This window comes from Empidonax traillii, unplaced genomic scaffold, assembly GCF_003031625.1.
Source record: "Empidonax traillii isolate 1590-97213 ecotype Southwest subspecies unplaced genomic scaffold, ASM303162v1 scaffold872:size346822, whole genome shotgun sequence".
Lineage (NCBI taxonomy): Eukaryota > Metazoa > Chordata > Aves > Passeriformes > Tyrannidae > Empidonax > Empidonax traillii.
Genome location: NW_020956065.1, coordinates 300116 through 320593, shown reverse-complemented (window position 1 = coordinate 320593; position 20478 = coordinate 300116). Strand labels below are relative to the sequence as shown.

Here is a 20478-nt window from a genome sequence, read left to right as displayed (position 1 = left end):
AATATTAACTTGCACATATTCTACATCAGTCTGTGTCAAATCATAACTGATCAAGAGTAAAGCAGGCACCCACAAATGAGTGCATAGCACTTCTTACAATTTATTGTGAATAAAAGTCTCTCAGTTCTACCACCAAAAATGTACCAAATTGAACTTAAAAAATATATTCTGGTCCCCACAACTAACTTGCTCAAACAGAGTTCTTTCAAACCTTTGATAAATGGACATGCTCACAGTGCAAAAGCCATTACCTCATGCCATAATCTTCTTCTATTTTTCTTGGACCTCAAAGTAGCATCAATAACCATCTCATCATTGTGTTCTTCTAAAGCAAAAGCAAACTAGGGCAGTATCTAAGAATTTAGGTAGTCTTTCAACTGTCTTGCATTGTAGTTCGAACTACTAGTAGACTGTGTGAAAGTAGATAAAATCTCAGAAGTGTAAAAACTAAAGACAATTAAAAGCAATAATAACAAGAAAAGATATGTCTTAGATTTCCCTATACTGTGGCACCAGCATGTATTTTGAAGGCCAACTTTGTCTCACATTGAGAGCATCTTTTTAATCTTGCATGTAAACAATAACAGCTTAAAATATTTTCTTTAATTATGTTTTGATTTGGGGAAAGAGGCAGGAGCAGAAGAATTTAAGTATGGAGAACCCCCAATATCAAAATTGCTTATCTTGCCACACTGTTTATACTCTTAAGCTGTCTTTCCCACGGGCAGCCAGCATCTCAAGTTAGCATGAGCCAGTCTGACTCTTCCAATCTATAAAGATCAAATAAGCAACCAAAGCAAATCCCTTAAACAGCAGAGCAAGGAAGTTTTCACAGGCAGAGGAGTCAGGGGAGCATTTTCTACAGCTTTGGTTTCTTGGGATCCAGGCAGAATTCAAAACAGCTGAGACCATGAGACTGCAAACCAGCAGAGCCACAAGACAGGACATCTATCCCACCCCCAGATGCTGGGACCCAGGCTCTTCCTTTGATCTCTGCTAGTCTGATCCTGACTTAGTCTTCAGCTGTCAGGTAGCCAGCAGTGGTGAGTCAGATGCTAGACTGGGTAGGAAGGGTGAGAACAGGAGGGGACTGGGCTAACCCATGATTAATTCGATTTTCAAACAACTCATCTCAGAATCAACCAGAAGCAGCCTCAGACAAGTCATTGCCTGACCGAGACACACCTGCTATTACTTTCCTATATCTGATATTAACCCTGCCCATCCAATTATGGTGACAGGAGAAAGTGGGCCACCCCCTGCCTCCCTTCACTCCCAGCTGCTGCTGGAGTGACTCAGTGGGCTCCTGGAAAGTGCATTTCTAAACAACCTGCCTGTCTCGTCGGGAGTCAGAAAAGCAAATGACACACTAGATACAACACGTAATTCTTCTAATGAGCTGGTATAATACTTCTCTTTCATCAAGAAACTTTTAATGCCACCTTTACAAGTTTCACTCCAGAAGACGCCCTAGGCATGAACCACACCACAAGATACTCATTTCCTCAGAGACTGAGAAAAGGGAATCCCTTATTAAAAGTAGCTAAGGACCAAAGTACAGGACAGCAAGAAAAACAAGAAACAAGCAGGGCTGAACTGTAGACTCTTACAGAAGACCGCACTCATACAACCATTCAAATGCATGTCACTTAGGGCTGGGAACAAGCACCATCACCCTGGAGAGATGGATGTTTGTCAGATCTACAACCATGTCACCGCTTCAACACTGATGAAGTCTCAGGTGTTATCCTGCCCTTTCATTAAGGGCAGGATAATTTGCCACAAAAGACATAAGTAACTGGTGAAGAGATATGTTATGGACCTCAACCAACACCCATCAAGGAGCTCTGCACTGCTGAAGGCAGGCACGAACAGCAATCATGGGGTACAGCTGCCTTTGTTTTCTTTGAAAACAGGAAAAGATGTTTCTCCCTATGTGATGGATTCAGAGGCCAATCCTCCTCCAAGATGTTCACTCACATCATTAAATCAAAACAGCAGTCTTCTAACAAAAGATAATATTTAGCCTTGTGAGACTTCTGAGAGCTTGAAGGAATTTCTTGCTTGTGCTGCTGCTCTTCCTGCTCCAGATTCAATAACCCGTATGTGAGCATCCTGCTCCCTTCTTCCAACACCTACCAAAACATAGTCCCAGGCTAACAGAGGTATGCTGGGATCGAATAATATCTTACATTTCAGGAACAAGGCCTGACCAATCCGTAACCTCTATAGCAGATGCCTCAATTAGCAAAGGGAGGCTGATAGTTTGTGAAATGGTAGTCTCACTTCAGGAAAGGTACCTCGGAGACTCTGAGCTGCAGTATTTTCATCCATTTAACTCAGGGTTTAACTGTTTAAATCCATCATTTTGTTTGCCAATAAAAATGATGCTGTTGGACTTGACTCAAAAAAGAAATGCCCCTAGTCAGCTGGGGCAGGGGGAAAAAAGCCTGAATAAGATCTGGTTTCGCTTAAACAAGTGAATTGAACAAAACTGAAGCTCAAAAGGAACTAGAGTAGATGACATAAGGTTGGAAGAGGTCTTTGTCAACTCACATAATTAACATTTAATAACTTTTCTAAAACACTATAAATCAAGACAGATTTCAGGCTATGGCAGCATATCTTTCAATTATTTCCACTTAACTCCATGTACTTTGGCAAACCACTTACATGTTTTTATCCTCCAAACAACAGTTACAACTATAATCAATTCTCTTTAAATAAAGGTATCTTACCTTTGCAGAGTCATGTTCAAATTGCCTGTACATGCCTTGATCTTGTTTTGTGCCTCTAGATGAGTCATCCCATCTGTGCTTATCCCATCAATGGTGAGAACCACATCACCTATCCCCACATGGGCTTGGGCTGCCTTGCCACCATCATTAAGCTGAAACATCACAAGAATGGTAAATGAGAAACTTGGATGGTTTATGTTTATACTGAACACAAAGTCACAATATCTTATTCACAGTGCTGTTTCATAGAAAGAAAAAAAAAAATTGTTTCTCCTTTGTGAGTCCTGTGAACATATCCCTGTGAAAACTGCTGCAATATTTAGAGGTACTCATTCTTATTTCACTTCAGTGACAGGGAAAGTACCACATAGTATTGCCTGTTTTTCAAAATCAAACTCCACTTTACTGGCTGGAAGCTATGGACGTTCACCAAGAGACACAAGCAGGGACAGGCACTCACAGTCTCCTGCATGCCAAGTTCCAGTCGCTTTTCTCTTCATACATGAAATTTTTCTCACAAGAGGAGAGAGAAAGGTTGTAAACCAGCTCTTTCTATTCTAGATTTGCCACTTAAGTATCTTTTTGAAGTTCATTAATTTATTTATCAATGACCGGTCTGGTGTGTGGAAGACTCCATTAATAGTGAAGATGACTTTTTCCCAGCTGCAACTACTAGAAAGTCAAAAGTTCAACATTACAGATTGATCAGTTACAGGATACTATTTTGCCTTTTTCTCAGTAAGTTTACAGTCCCCAGTGACCTGCAGTATATTCAGACCAGAATAAGAAAGGCCTCTTGAGCAGTCTGACTCTTTGATCCAGGTCACTGTCAAAGTTCAGCTCAACTGCCTTTGGTCCACTTGAATGAAACAGTCTTGCAACAGAAACTTTTGTAAAGTTCATATTATTGGCTCCAACTGAACAATAAATTAATACTTTCATATGATGCCACTGATTTCAACTACCTTCATTCCCAAGAACAGAAACAGAAATACAGCAACACATGGTAAGATCTACGCACTGATATATATCCCTGTCTTCAATCTCCTAATCATTTTATAGCTGGCTGCAAAGAGCAGTCCTGGATGATGCAAATTCCCTCTTTTTTCCAGATATATTTCCTATCTTCCAACAGAGGTGTTGTAGTTGCTGGTGCTGTATGTACAAAACCTCACAACTCAGTTATTTCCTGCAAGTATGAGACTGTTCCTTGAAGAAATCACTGTTTCTAGGGAAGTGCTGCAAACAGCAGAAACCACTTCATTTCCAAAAGTGGAAATCACCTTGGGCCCCAACTGTGCTATAGCGCGTGACTTGAGAACAGGTTGTTAAGCCCTGAGAAAAGAAGGCTGAGAGGAGACATTATCACTCTAAAACTATATGAAAGGAGGTTGTAGTGAGGTGGGAGTCATTTCTCTTCACCCCGGTAACAAGAGACATGAGGATAGCAAATGCTTTCAAGTTGCACAAGGGGAAGTGTAGTTCGGATTTTAGGAAAAATTTCTTTATGGAAAGCATTGTCAACTATTGGAAGAGGCTGCCCAGAGAAGTGTTGGAATCACCATCCCCAGAAGCGTTGAAAAAATGTGTGGATATGCCACGTGAGGATATCGTTTAGTAGTGAACCCGGTAGTGGTGCTAGGTTGATGGTCGGACTTGGTGGCCCTTAAAGGTCTTTTCCAATCTTAACAATTCTATGATTCTATAGCTTCTCCAAGGTAGGCAGAAGGAAGGAAGGCTTTCATTTCTACTGGTTTTTAACTTCCCCTGTTTTAGGTCATTCAGTGGGGACCAAGAAGTTTTGGTTTCTTGTTGTTCCTTTACAAAGTGCAGTCACCAGTCTCCGCATCATTCACTTCAACAGAAGAAATGAGGTTAAGTCTTGAAAACTGTCCATGGCAAAGAGGTAGTAATGCATGAAATACTGGGGGCTGGTCTTTGAAAAGACAAAGGAAAAACAAGATGCTCTGATTTCAGAAAAACTATTTGACTTGCTAAATTCATAAGAATTACAAGTTTTATAGTGCATCCTCTTACAGAAGACTTCAATCAAAGCCAAAATTCCTTCAAAATTCGGTGTTCACACTCAAATTCTGAGCTAAGAGAGCTGGTTACTATAAAACACTGATCAGGGAACCCCACAAGCATATAGAAAGCTATGACCAACATAGCTATTTATAGGAAAACTCCTCAAACCTTTGGGCGAGGGGTGGAACCTGCCATAAACAGATCCCTAAAATGATATGTTATAGCACGCTGACATTTGCCAGCAAGGTCTGGAAAAGGGAAAGGAACGTAAGGGTGCTAAAAGCTAAAGGTCAAATGGATCGCTGTGCTTTGTGATTGGGCTCCCCAACTGAATAAAATTTAGCTCTCAGAACGTGCTCAAATGCACATGATGCTGACATGTTGTAATTTGTGATGAAAAAAGAAAAAAAGCAACCTACACACAACTCAGAAGTAAGACTTCAAAAGCAGGCAGCAGGGTAAATATATTCATGGTGGGGTGGGAGGCCTTATAATCCACAGAAGTGTAAATTAAAACTAATTTACTAATTAAAAAAAAAAAGCCAAACTTTTTTGTTTGATTCTAGTGGCCAACACATAACCATAACTGACTCTTAAGAGGTCATTCCTAAACTGTTGCCTACAGGGGATGAAACTCTTTGCAAGCACACATGAAAGACAGATATAAAATCATTTCAGCAAAACTTCAGCATGAAGATCCCTTAAAAATACAGCTGGAAATTGCACCTTGGAGATGAGGAAAAGAGCAGATAGATCCTGAGATGCATGATGAATCCTTGGCTATGTCCATGAGTCTTGTTGTACAGACAGGGAATTGAATATGCCTTGCAGATGAGGCTGTCAGAGACGTATCTGGACAAATTACTGGGCAAGAGTGTGAAGAACTGCACACGCAGAAGGATGCCAGAGCAGTAATCTCCTTATCTAGGCACAGTGGATAAGACTTCTAAGTAACACCTACTGATTCTGAATAAGAGACCTCACTAATCAAGAGAGGTGAGGTTGATACTTCTAGGAAATCTCAGCCAGGGCACGAGTCTTCCCTGAAAGTACTGGCCAGCATCCTTGACACCTATAATGAAGTGAGACTGAAGCTACAACAGCAGTTCTACCCCAGATGCAAGAGGAATATTATCTCAAGAACAAGTATATAAAAATAAAAACCTACACCGAACACAGGTGGAGAAATCAGAACATTTGAAATAATTAAAGATCTTTTCCAGACTGCAGACCCTGGGAGACTCACTCTGGGCACTTCTTAGATGCTATAACTGTGCATTGCCATTGCAAACAATAAATTAATATATCTACTGGAGATTACATAAACAAAACTGTGTACTTATCTGCACCAAAACCGCATACATATTTGAAACAAAAACAAGAGAAAGGTTCTACACATTCCTTGTCACAATGGAAATTAACTCTATTTATTTTTTTCACCTAGATTTTGAAAAAAACAACAGATGCAGAAGATTTATAAATACCATTTCAAGTTTTCTTATGTATTATTAGCTACATATTTATCTCATTACTACTTTTGTACATCTTTTTTTTCCCCCCTGTCCTGTGCAAGTGATTTTGTTCTTAAGCTGCACATTTATCCTTATCTCAGTAACATTATCCTGCATCAGTCCCCCATAAAAGTACAATATTACCTGGAAAAAAGGCAAATCCTTAAAACACGTCTTTATTAAATGTGCCTGTGTCACCACATGGAATCAATGTAACAGGATGTATGTGCAGAAGAGTACAACATTAAAATTATAGAAGCGGCTATCTGAGAATCCAGCTAATCTCTAAGCACCACAAATATTCTTCAAATCCTGGATGGATCTGTTTTAATTCTGTATTTACCATATGACCCAAGTTTTTAAAATCAAGTGTGAACTACAGCTACAAAATAAAGGAGACTTTTTCTCTTGACGTTTCACCACAGTGTTTAAAGCTAGAAAATTGCCAAACCAGGAATGTTTCCTCCTACTTAATTCCATGTCTCTGTACTCTGGGAAGCTCATTTGGAAACAGAAGGGGAGGCGAGGAGGAGAAACATTTCATGATCAGGCACCTGCTGAGACCAATCACTCCCACATCCCCCAGCAGCAAACCTCTTCTCTGCCCCTCGGCAGCAATCAGCTTCACGGCTGAAAGCCAAAAGCCAGGCTATGCCATCCACACATGCCCACGATGCTTTCTAATAAACATAAGTAAAATAACCCATCTAATATTATATTTCAATTTTGTTTGGTCAAACAAACAAACAAAAAAACCACAAACAAACCAAACAAACCCTCCAAAGTATGTTGTTCTTGTGGTTTTAAGCATCAGAATTCCAAAACTCCATATATTGTCCAAAAGCACATTCCAAAATGGAGACAGAACAAAAGTAAAGCAGTTCTTGATCCAGGATGAGTTTCCAAAAGCAAGGTGTAAAAAGTCAGTGTAGTTCTATAACTAAGGGTTTGAAAAGCAAACAGCCCAAAGCACTGTTTTAGTGTTTTACTGAGCTAAATTTTATTGAATTTAAATTATTAATTTATGGAATGCAACTGTTTTATTGAGGTAAATTTTAGCCAATCCATTATTTTTCTTTGCAATAACCAACAACTTTTTTACTTTTAAGCTTCAAGGAGATATTTTGAAAGAGCCTTTCCAGGAAAATTGCATGTGTGCACACATATGTGCATCTATCTCTGAATCAATGTAATCTGCAACCTAATTATTTTCTAATTAACATATAACCATCTATTTTTCTCACATGATTAAGAAGAAAACCTGACAAGCAATTCTTCTTTGAGCTGTCATTATTTTGCTTTTATGCAGTAATGAATTACTTAAATAGCAGTTATTCATAGGACAAAGGTCTATTTGACTAGAGATGGAAGCTGCTGTTTATCTTTTCCAAACTGTCATGAAATCAATCCTAGCTGCAACCAGTTTGTGTGATAGTGTATCACAACCACTTTCCCAAAGAAACTATTTTGTAGTCTGACAGTAAATAATGTTCTCCCCATTGCAGAAACATCCTTCCATGTCATCTGCAACTTTCTCTCAGAATGTAACTCACTGAGCCTGAATTAAAACTCCCTGGGCTAGCTGACATCCCTCCAGCTTCATTTTTACCCCTTGAGTATTTGATAAGCAGTTGGATTTAGCAATTCAGTTTAAAATCATGGATAATCAAAGCAGAAGGCAATCAGACAATAATCTTTGTATCACTACTGCTCCTGCTTCTCTTTCAGTCTACAGTCCCCCTGATAATAAAGTATTTTAAAAAAGTCAAAAGCCGAACCATAACATACTAATTTGGAGAAAGAATATTACAAAAGAACTTTGCAGAATCACAAAATTAGCAAAGGGGCAAATTCTTTTTGATCAAATAACATTCTGCCTTTTCACAGACATTCAAACCACTTTATCTCCTTGCTACTATATACTTTATACTAATATTTACGCTCATTACCTATTACTACCTTTATCTACTACCATCTGCTATCTACTACTACTGCTTATCCCTAGCCTTATTTCACCTGACCAAAGTACCACCTGGCACCAATAACCAATATTTTAACAGCACCCTCTCAAACATATATAGAGCTCAAAGTATGCTAAAAAGCACCCCTTTGGTGAATTGCTGCAAGAGAAGAACACAAGCTTGCTCCAAAACAAAAGAAGGGACACCCTTATGCTCTGTAGTACATCACACAAATTGCCCATGTCTGACCTGACGACTGAGGGGTTACCCCAGCACCTCACAACCTGCAGAGGCAGCAGCATGGAACACTCAGGGCCAACACCTGAATACTGCAGGCACAAATAAGGTAACATTTTGCTCTAGCATGATCTACCTTACAGGACGGCTCACCAAAGCCCTTCCTCACCTGCTTCCATGGTGAGAAGGAAGCAAAAACCCAACTTACACTCCAGACTCCTGACAGGTTTGGGACACTTAGGGTCCAGCTTAAACCTTATGCATGAGAAGGGGAAAAAAAAAAAAAAAAAGGCATGAGAGCACCTGCTCTTTGTGGCAAATAAGCTTCCTCTGCACTCAATGGAAACTGAGAGCTGTATCATGTTCCTCACAGCCTTTACTACAGCAATATTATTTGCATAGCCAACAGATTAGCCAGCCAGCCATGATACTCACTTCCAAATCAAGAACGTACATACCAGTTTTAAAGTCCATATCAAATTTATATAGCTGAGTTATAAGAACGCTAATGCCGGGTTTGCTGTGGAAAGCACTGACACAACCAGCTATAAAAAGGGGTTATGAGACAGTCCTGCAAATAAGCTAAAAAGCTTTTCCCCAAACAAAGCAACAATCAAAGTTAGCTTAGGTCAAAAAAACCTGTTTGATTACCAGAGTACTTTGCTAGGCGTCACCACCGGGAAACCCTGTCCTCACAGGACTCCATGTGGCTCAATTCCCACTTGCTACGTTTTCATTTCCCTCCTTTTTGTCCCCATAATTTTTCAGACTGATTTATAAAGCTTTAAGCTACAGCATGCACAATAATAACCTTTAAAGAAAATGTCTACGGAAAAAAAAAGTGTAAGGCAAAGTACCAACTATACTTCTTGGTCTGTCTGTGGACCCCAATAGCAAGTACTACCACAGTCCTGGCAAGACAGTCTGCAAAAGGGCTATCCTTGCCTCCTGACCTGTTCTGCTAAGTTCTCCAGCTTTGCTTCATCCCTTTCCCTCCATATGCAGCAGCTCCCTCACTATGATGCAGCAGTGGCTTGGCTGAAGCAGATCCAAAAAAGCCTTTGGACTCATCATAGCCCACAGGAAAATGGGGAGTGCCCTCAGGCATTCATTCATTTTGCCAGCAAAGAACCACAAAACCATCTCTCACATTTCATTCTCAGCTCTGACAGCAGTAACCCTGACAACAACATATATTTTAACGCGATTAAGCAGTGTATCCCTACAGTTCCAAACAAAAACCAACACAGAGTTTGAGCTTTCTCTCTATGCAAACATGGCTGAGCACACCTGTGGGTTCACATTTCAGGAAGAAAACAAATGGCTTCAACTCGCTTTCTTTTCTCCTTAAAATTTTTCTCTTAATATTTATCTAATGCCCCACCCCCTCAAAATAAAAGAAAAACCATCCTTGAATACACTAAACACGAAGCTACACACCTACAAAGAAGTACAAGAGGACGTCAACCACTCAACACAGAAGAGGCACCACACAGCATAAGTTAATTTTACACACAATCAGGTTGATGCAGAAAAGGATCCAAAAAAAGTAAATTAGGTTTACAAAACAGGGTAACTGAACAATGTATAGGCCTTTTGAATATGTGCTCTTTTATTTTTCAATCAATTAAAGTAAAACAAGTCAACATTAATGCCAGCAGCAGCCCTCAGCTTCCCTTGCTTGCCTCAGAACAGGTTGTCAATAAACAGGAACAGTTTCCACATGCTGATGCCAGAAGGGTTATTAACTGGTGCCATCTTTCACTTGTCATGGCTTGACTGATCATGGTTTCCTTGCAGCTCTTCCATGAGCAGGTTTAACCTTTGCTACCTCTCCCCCTTTCCCTTACAACAGTCCAAACCCTGCAGAATGTGAGGAATCAGAAACAATTTCACCAAAGGTGCCTTCAGCTTTAATTTTTGACAGAACCACACTACCTCGTGATTACTGCAAGCCCAGTAGCAGTTATCAGAAAGTACAATCCCTGCTTTCGAACTTGCTTGTGTGAAAGGGAAGTAGCTAACTACATATACAGCAATAAATTCTGATACAATTCACCTATTTTACATGTAGCTTAAACATTTTATCCAGGCACTAATTTACAAGTTAAAATGTGGAAAAACCCACTGGAATTCAAAGGATTATTAAAATTCACCCTGACATCAATAAGGAATAAAGAAACTATTCTGTTCAAGTGTAACTCTATTGGCATCTAGTAAGACTAAGCATCTGGTCTTGCTTTTCCAAGCCACTTGAAGCATTCAGGAGAACAAAGAGATGAAAAGATTGCAACCAAGATAAGATGGGCAATACTTCTGAATAACAAGATACAACTAATCTTCTGACTTGGAGAAGAAGTGATGTCGCAATGCCAAAAAACAAGTTGTCAAAAGGACTAAGGCAAAGTAATTCAGACATCATGGCTAAAATCATATTTGCAAGAAGAACGTGGGCAAATCCAAAAAAATATATGCTTTTCAAACCCTTGAGTGATGGAAAACAATTTACAGTCAAGTGCCAGAATGTCTGAAGATATTTAAGACCTGAAACTAGAAGCTTTTGCTAAGCGTTCTCTCAAGGAGCTCAGCCGTGTTCTCATGGTGCCAGCATGCCCTAAGAGCCCTGTTTATTTTAACTGGCTGTCTTCTCTTGGACGATTATTCTTCTGTTCAGAGAGCTTACAGAACTAATCCAGGTTTCTCCCTGGGAGACTATATGCCAGTGGGTAAAAATTACTGCCTACTTAATTTCCTCGGAGAGACAGAAAGAGAAAATGGAATGAAAACGTAGCTAGAAACACAACACAAACTTTGTATGTCTGCTTTAGCTTTTGGGAGCTGCCTTCAGTAGTGGGGTTGGTTTCCAGGGGTTTGGGGAGGGTTTTTTGGATGGCCAACACAAATGAACTCCATAGCTAAAGCACACTGATTACTTGGGACTGCTGAAGAGGCATCAACTTATGAGCCATGCTATTTGCATCAGAATAGACGTTTCGAGTGCCTGTCTCATTTGGAATAAACTGTTTGGAAAGTTACTTAGTAAGTTTTATTACTGGGGCTTCCTGAACAAACCCAAAGCAAAGCAGAGTTTTCTCTAATGCAGCTGAAGTGTGAAGTGGCAAAAGGGACTGAGCCCTGCTACTTCCAAAGAAATTTATTTCCATACTGTAAAGGCCATACATATATCTTGGGCAAATAAAATAGTGTACTTCCTCCCTTCCCAAAGAGGGTTACTTTTATTCCTTTACAAATGATAACATTAGTGCAACTAACTGAACATCCATCGTCTTAGTAATCTTAGTAGACAATATGTGTCATCTTGTTTTCATAAGGTTTTCATGGTCTATGATTTAGTCCCCCTTAATGAGATACACCTTTTCTGTGTCAAATGTGATGCAATCTACCCATGCTTGCCAGAACACCCAATTTAGAAATACAAACAGCATAATACACTATACTGTGTAATTTAAAGATACTCTGATTTTTTGCCTTTGAGTATCTCTGACAGGACAAAGAGCGTCATACATGGCAGCAGTGAGAAGGAAATGCAACTGATGAAGCAATTCTACATATGAAAGCAAAGTAGAGAATTAAGTGGGGAGCGTGAACCAAAAACCGATCTGACAAAAAATAACAGCCCGTGGCAAGAAAATGCTACTACAAATTGAGTCCTTCATGATACATCAGCCATTGTCTCACTTCCCCTCTCCAGAAACCAGGCATGCATAAACAAGTAGAAAACAACCTGCTTGGTTCAAAGAATTAAGAATTAAGCTGCACCATATAAGTAAAGAGAAAATGGAGGCAAGTTCAGACACTGCAAGAATTGCTTATTGGCACAAAGCATCTGTCCAGGGAGCACAACTCAACTGAATGCCATCCCAAACTGTTACTCTGTAAAAACTGTAGAAGTCCATTTTTGAGGGGAAACCCAATTGCAGCAATAACAGTCACCACATCCACCCCCCACAGAACATTTTGACCCATCACTCTCTACAACTACCTGAAAGGAGGTTGTAGCCAGGTGGGAGTCAGTCTCTTCTCCCAGGCAACCAGCAGCAGGACAGGAGGGAACGGTCTAAAGCTCTGCCAGGGGAGGTTTAGGTTGGATATTAGGGAGAAATTTTTTCCAGAGAGATTAATCAGACATTAGAATGAGCTGCCCAGGGAGGTGGTGGATTCACTCTCCGTGGAGGTTCTCAGATGAGACTGGATGTGGCACTTGGTGCCATGGTCTAGTAACCACAGCAGTGTTGGATCAAGGGTTGGGCTTGATGATCTCGGAGGTCTTTTCCAACCTGGTTGATTCTATGATTTAGGAGTCACATATTAAAAAAAAAATAAAAAAAAAATAAAGAGCCACTTCTGTTAGCATTATAACCAGCAGCTGAAAAGGCTAGAGACGGAGCTACACTTCTGCCAGTTCTCCTTTGAGCACGCAGCTCAGCACCCAAGGAGGAAATGTAGAAGAAATGCATCCAGGTGCAGAAACTCCTCCATGCTACATCAACCGAGGCTTCATATTTTAAGTATAAAGGCACTACAGCTTATGGCATGACCCTTCGGTAACATGGAATTAAAAGGCAATCTTAAACACGTGACAAATGTCAACTCATTTCAGATAAGCAAGCATGTTCTGAAGTGCATGGAAAGTAACAAACCAATCATGGCTAATATGCTGATGGTACCAAGACCTTCATCAAAGCACAGTACTATATGTATGTGTCTTTAACGCAATGGAGAGAAAACCCCTCAGGATTAGTCAAATGCAAACTTCTAGCCCAAAGAAATAAAACAGAAATAGGAGACATTAGTAAATCCTAGTGGATACCTTGCCTTTTAAAAGTCAAGGGAATATTATAGTAGACATTTGTTTTAAGCCAGTCACATACTGGCTAAAACCCTAAAGTATGAAATATTGCGGAAAAAAAAAAGTCCAATAAAAAGCCCTCAGAAAACAAGAAACACATTTTAAAGCAGTTGCACATTGTTTAATAGATTCATACAGCTGTTTTTAGCTAAGGCAAAAATCTTTATCACAAGCTAATAAAGCTCATGAGAACATATAACAACTTCAAATTTAATTTTCCATTTTGAAATTACACGTCTATGTAAACACACACAATACCCTGTTTTAGTTTGCTTGACTTTAAACATCACTTTCATGTGATTTGTTTATACAGTTCCAGGTGTGTGGGGTTTATATATACATTTATTTATGTATGTATGTAAAACACTGGATATAATAGTACTATAGATGGTGATATAGACATATATTCTTTGAGTAAATACTTGTATAGAAATATTTATTTTTACACACCTCTATACCAATAAAAAGGCATCAATTTTTTTTTTTTTTTTTTTTAGGAAGTGTGCAACAAAAAGGAGTTGTCCAGAGCAAACAGGAAAGATACCCTGACCACAAAATAAAGATCCTCATTTTAAGTAGATTTTCCTTGCCATTCAATTGCCAAATGCATTGCAGACATGTAAGACTAAACTTCTTCACTAAAGCTCCAGAGAGGAAAATGCTTGTGGTACTTGTTGCAGCTATGAACTTCAACTAAATTTCTTGCTGATAAATTTTAACCATCTTCTGAGTTCCACTGCTGAGAGTTGCACTGCAACTAATTATAGTTACTGAAAGTCTGAGTTATGCTGCAATATGTTTTTTCTTACTGGGACATCTGGAGATCCAAAATCTATACACAAAGCTAAACAAGGAATAAAGTTGGTTGTCAAATAGCTCTGAAAAAACAGCAAAGAAAACTTGATCCTTCAAATTTACTTCCTGCAATAGTCTACCGCTTGTTCTCAGCTTGACAATTTAGTGGAATGTGTCTGGTCATTCAAAGTCTGAACCTGCAGAGCAATCCTGTAATTAAGTCTGTTAGCCACGATAGCTCTCTGGTGAATTTTATTTTCTCTTTCCCTTTTTTTCCTCCCCCCTATTTGTAGGCACATAGCCCTGTACTACCAAAACTAAAATCAGGACATTTCAAAGTTAAGACATAGAAAAAGAAATCATTCCCAAAGGAAGCAGAGCTTACAATGAATATTATCACGTCTAAGGAAACAAAAACTTAAATAATTTACAGTCTTAAATTTTGGGACTAAAACAAAGACTGCTCTAGCATTCTGGAAAAAAAATCCTATATGCATTGGTGATTACAGGCAAAGCTAGGAAACAATGCCAAGTTAAACAAAAAAAACACCAAAACACAATATGCATAAACTTCTTCGACTTGATCCAAGGCAGATGGTATGGAAAGCCTACAGACAGGATTTTTTACTTTTTTTTTGTTTGGTTGGTTTATTGTGGATTTTTTTGTGGTTCTGGTTGTTTGTTAATGGGGTTTTTAATGTTATTATTGCTGCTAATAGTACAACATGTTGATCGCTCACACAGAAGTCACTGTCCTCCATGTGACTGACACTCTTCTCAGTGGTCTAGAGACTTCTGAGGTCTAGATACAGCCTCTTGAATGCCTTCAAAGCTACTTAAGACTAAAAGCCTGACCAACACAAAAGGATGAGGCGTTTGAAAAGCATGATGATTACAGCTGACATGCTAAATCCATGTAGCTTCTTAGGCATGTCACTTCAGGTTTTTTCCCCAAGTACCCAACAACAGCAACAAATTTTAATGTAGGAGGACTTATGCTAGATTTCAAGTAATTTCTAGAAGTTAACTTATTGCTTGTAGAACTGCTGGAAATAAGACTTTGGTTTTATAAATAAAAAATTAAAATCACTACTTGCCACCTTTTTTTTTTTCTTTTCCCATCTTGCTTTTCTTGAATTCTGCATCAACTATACCAAATGAAGAACAAAGTTTCCGGCCCTTATAAATAATGCCCTTTTTGACCACTGTTTTGGTCAGAGACACAATGACTTATTTTTTTGTCTTGCCCTACTACCCTGAATGTTACTGAATTTTGTAAACCCCAAGCATGTGTAAGCCACTCATAAATAAGGCTCTGGTGAAAGCTGGTAGCATGAGTGACAACCTGCCCTTTGGCACAAGAAAGAAGACATTTTCAAATTGAAAAGGTATTCAGAATAAATCATATGGGATGTTCACTGCTGAAATCTTATCCTCAAAAGAGATTCTCCACATCAGCCCAAATCCAAGAAAAATGATGCAACCAACACCGCATCTTGAAAGCAATGAAAATCTCTTAATCTACTGACTAAAAAAAGGAAGTGGGACTATCGAAGAAACTTGCAGAGCAGGGCTGGACAACTGTCCTGGCAGGGCTACTCTGCCTTCATTCTGCTTGCTGCTTGGAGGATTACCACTGGGACTCCTGCTCCACGCAGGAGATGCCAGTGTCTATTGCCTAAGGTGTGTGGGGGCGGGGGCAGCAGAGCAAGCCTTCACTGCCAGCCTCCACAGCATCAACTGCTTCCCCACAGCTCACAGCAAAATGCATCCCTCAGCCGTGACTAACATTCAAACGTACAACTTAACAAGACATAGTAGCATATAACTCATTTCAGTAGGACTTAAAACTTCACTGAGCAGCAGTGCATTGGATGTTTGCAAAATACTTCCTCAAGACAACAGAAACCAAATTTTGGCTGCAAAACTTAGGCTGGGGGAGGTGGATGGGGGAAGAACCCAACCAAGCAAAACCACCCCCCATAAACTGAGGTGAGACAGGGAATGCAAAAAGTTTCCGAAATCACTGAGGCTCCAGCTTTAGAGTATGGGAACATTAAAAACAAAAGGCAGAAATATTACAGTCACATTTGTTCCCACCTTCCCAAAACATTATCAGGCAGGGATGTGTTATGGGAAGGCCATCACAGAATTGGGCTGGCCACCAGAACAGTCTGATGGCTTCCCATCTAAAACCACCATTCAAGGCACATTTTGTCAATCGCCAAACAGCAATAGCATCCCCAAGCCTGCTTCTGCAGGTGGAAGGCAGGAATGACAACACACATGGAAGCAGAAAGTGAGAGTTAACGTGTAGCCAGTGACCTTTGGCAAGCAATATTCTAGTATCATATGAACTGGTGACATCAAAGGTTCATGTCACCCTGACCCGAAAATGCACTGTTTGCATATTTATTGCCTGTTTAACAAACAAATTTAGGGGAAAGCCTTCTCCTCATAAATATATCATTTTTATTCAACCGGTTTCTAAAAGCCGAACTGGTTCAATGGAACAATGAAAAAGCTACAGAAGGACCTGAGCTCTTCACGCAGCCATCCATCATGCCTGTCTTGAAATTAACAGTTTTATACACTCTTCTCTAGTCACCTATTAGAAGGCATCAGATATCTTAAAATTACGCAACCTACCAAAGGAAGGTCCTAGATTTACAGCACATGTCCCTGAGTGGCTCTCCCAGAGACTGAATGGTAGGAAGCATTCCATGTCTCTTGCTAGTGTTCAATTACAGCCCATAATGCCAATCTGCTAAAGGATTGGATTTTCCAGGGAGCACAGGGATGTTCTCTCCGCCTTCTAAATGGCAACTTAGCACAATTATAGCAACCAAAGTACGTTTAGGTATGCTGAGAAAATAGCATTTTCATACCTTAAATAATAACAAGAGCACATTGTAATAAGAATTTTTAATGAAAGAATTAGCACCAACATGGCTACAAAAAATATTAAGATCTATCCTTGAATTTGTTACTGAAATTATCTTAACATGCATAAATTCTCCCTTTGAAGTTTTATTTCACTCACATAAAGAAATTCAAGCTAGCCTGGTAACTCCTATTACTTTCAGTAGGAGTCTTGCAATTGGTTACGGTTTGAAATGAATCCTGCACAGGAAAGGCCTGCAATATAGTTGAGATTACTTTTTCTCTTTTCCTCAAGCTTTTCAATAAGACTGTCCTTAAACCTATTTGAGTACTAACTGGACAAGGATGAAATAGCTTTTTGTGCCTCACAGTATTTTGATCTCTGTACAATACGCTACCAGTCACCAACTTAACAGCCACATGGGCACGAGAACTGAAGGAGAAGGTGACCATTTTACACAACCTCTTCTTAAACAAAAATGAATAAGACACGAATAAAGTTACTATCTAGAAGTTTAACAGGGCCAATATTCCACTTTTGATACAATATAGCCTCTCTCAGTAGAGGTTTTGCACTGCTTTTTGAGTTGATGAAGAACAAAGCAAAGCATACTAGTGAGAGGGAACAATAAGCATGACCAAAGCTGGAAAATTATTAAAGTTGGAAACCTTGGAAGTAAAACATCATCTCAGAAACATTCCCACTTACAAATGAGGTTAGGAGGATACCAGGTTAGTGTGGCTTTGTAGGTTTTTCTCTTCTCCCATCTACATAAGGACACCTGTGACCTCACATGGCACTTAGGTCAAATGAACACACTGAAGTTCCTCCTTACAACATGTGTATTACTCAGAGCATGAACTGATACAACATTCACGGTTTAAACCTTGGAGTTCAGTCCTTTACCACAAGAAAACTCATGCAACTGGCAGTCTGTTACAAGAGGAGGATTTGAGGGAGTAAGTCACTACAGAAATACAGAGTGCATGAGGCTGGGCACCCACATGACTGTGATGCCAAACTGCAGATTCCTGCAGAGAATTCTAGCTGATGCTGATGTTATGTAAAGTTTGTGCCAGATATCAGCAAGATACTTGAGTGACAACACATCCTTACAGATCTGATATTAACCTATTTGAAGACATGTTGCTGCACATACTCCTAAAGACTGGAAAATAGTAGTATCCAAACCAGGATTTGTGGGTAGGTGAAGGGGAGAAATCAGCATCTAGCAAGTTTCCAAATAAATGCACAAACAGATGTGTAGGATGTTGGATATGGGCACTTCTGCACTCTTATTGCGATGCTAATTGACTGGAGCAGCAGGAACAGGGTCAGTCCTACTCTCCCTGGTCTGTAGGAGCATGCATGTGAGCTTCCACCACTACTGCTGGCATACAAAGTCACTCATGCAGCAAGGAACGAGCATTTGTTAGCCCAACCAAGAGTTACTGCCCAACTGCACCTTGAGTCAGAGTCACAAAAATAATTCCCATCTCACTTTAGGATCAGTCACCCTGGTTACTTCAAGGTCTCTGTCCCAGGTGTTTTTCCTAGCTCCCAGATGTGGCTGGCATCCCTAGTAAAGCATCCTTCTCAAGGGGACAGGCCCTCTTTCATTCCCAGAAGCCAAGAGCCCAACTACTCTAAGTGCCTCCTGGCATTCTGCCACCCCAGAGCACCTGGAGAACCTATCCCTCATTTATAGAAGCTTCTTAGTAACATGAATTTCACAAAGGATTTAATTACCCCTAAAGTGTTTCTCTTATTAACTAAAAAAACTAGATGTGCCAAGCGAGAGACCAGCACTTCCAGCTCTGTATTTTGTAGCAATGGTCCATACTGAAGAGAATAGTAAGTTAACTGCTGAAGAAATTACTTTTCATGCCCTTCAGATGCCCAAGCAAACTGAGTTCACTCCTTCAGTCCGCTCTACTTAACTGGAATGAGGAAGCTCAAGCCTTTGTGAATCGAAAGCATATAAAATTCAAATGACAGCCACACAAGATGTGTACCAGGGAAGAGTTTCTTCCACATTCCTGTTAAATTGAGGGGAAAAAAACCCAACAACACAACTTTTCGAATAAACAAAGCTTAAAGCAGAACATGATCTTTCTTCCTTTCCATCTTCTAGGCCAGTGTAAGATAATAATGCAAACAAAAAACCCCAAAGAAATACCAACCAGATGTATGAAAATCCTGGTGCAGCCAAAAGTTTGCATCAAATGTCAATGAGTACAGCGATTAACTGCCTGAGCTAACACCAGACCTCCCTTGCTTCTCTGTTACCATCACAGGCACTTCCTAAACACTAACCATAGTGCTCACGAACAAAAAATAGCTGTCATTCCTCCCCTTCTTGCAGAAGAAGACACGAGCACTCTGGTTTTCATCATGCTGAGGAGTAGAAGACTAATGTAGCAACTCAACAGCAGAAGAGGACGGTTGGAACAACAGCGATTGCGTACAATCCACTGAAAAACAAAATAACTTGCCACATCCCAAGACATCAAAGTCTGCTAATTACAGCTCAGAGAAGAGAGGGTGACACAGACCCTTCACATAAAAGGGTGCACAAGAAGATACAGGAAATCATGGTACTGGAGGGAGTAAATATTTGTTAAGTGAAGAATTACTATTCAGATATGCAATAAGCTGTGTAATATCTTCATTTACACCACCCAATCTAACACAAGCAAGCAACAAGCGACAGTAATTTCCCAGCACAGGTGGGGAAACTTATGTCCCTGGGGCAAGATTACACAAACCTCACCAAAACAAAACAAGAATGTGCTCTAACTTCCAATTTATATCATTAAACATGACATTACAATAACAAAATGCCCTGCAGTTACAGGTAGTTCTCCTGAAAACCAAATTTTTAAGATACACATATCCCTAACACTAATTGAAAAGCTGATGATATTACCAACCAAAAATGAAAACAAAGTCTACTTCTCTGCTCTTTTATCACAGCATTTGAATGGATGAGCAGTGGCAGTAGCACAGGGGCTGGGGGTGGTACATGTGGAATGGCAAGATTGAGGCAATACAGACTTAGGTCAGTGCTCAAGAGCATGCCTTGAGGTTATTGGAGATGGTGCTGAGGGGATCTCCAACATAACGCCAAAATTTGTCCCGCCAGAGGAAACACCCCAAGAATGAAAAATAATTTTGAGAGACATTTTAAACCACATAACTACACACCATTGCGAAGGCAATCCTGGGCAAGCTCCTCTATGTTTCTGGGACACATTGCATGAAGAAAGTAGTACTAGTCACACAGGTCACAAACACTTTCCCACAATGAAAAACATTTATATTTATTTTTCCAGCTAATATGAACTTTTTTGCTGATGGAATGATAGGTGGTTTCATGCTGTGTAATTAAATATTTCTAAATACTATTTTCAAATTTTAAATAACATCCAATTAAGATATTTTAGTATGGTTG

The 20478-nt window shown here is 39.7% G+C and overlaps 1 long non-coding RNA gene across 1 annotated transcript; it reads right to left on the bottom strand.

Annotated features, from left to right (window-relative positions):
- Positions 1–2795: 2795 nt before the first annotated feature.
- LOC114067158 lies at positions 2796–13297 on the bottom strand. Its single transcript, XR_003573338.1, has 3 exons — positions 13272–13297; positions 9807–9809; positions 2796–2890 (listed from the first exon to the last, which is right to left on the bottom strand). It is a non-coding gene; the product is annotated as an uncharacterized LOC114067158 (long non-coding RNA).
- Positions 13298–20478: the final 7181 nt, after the last annotated feature.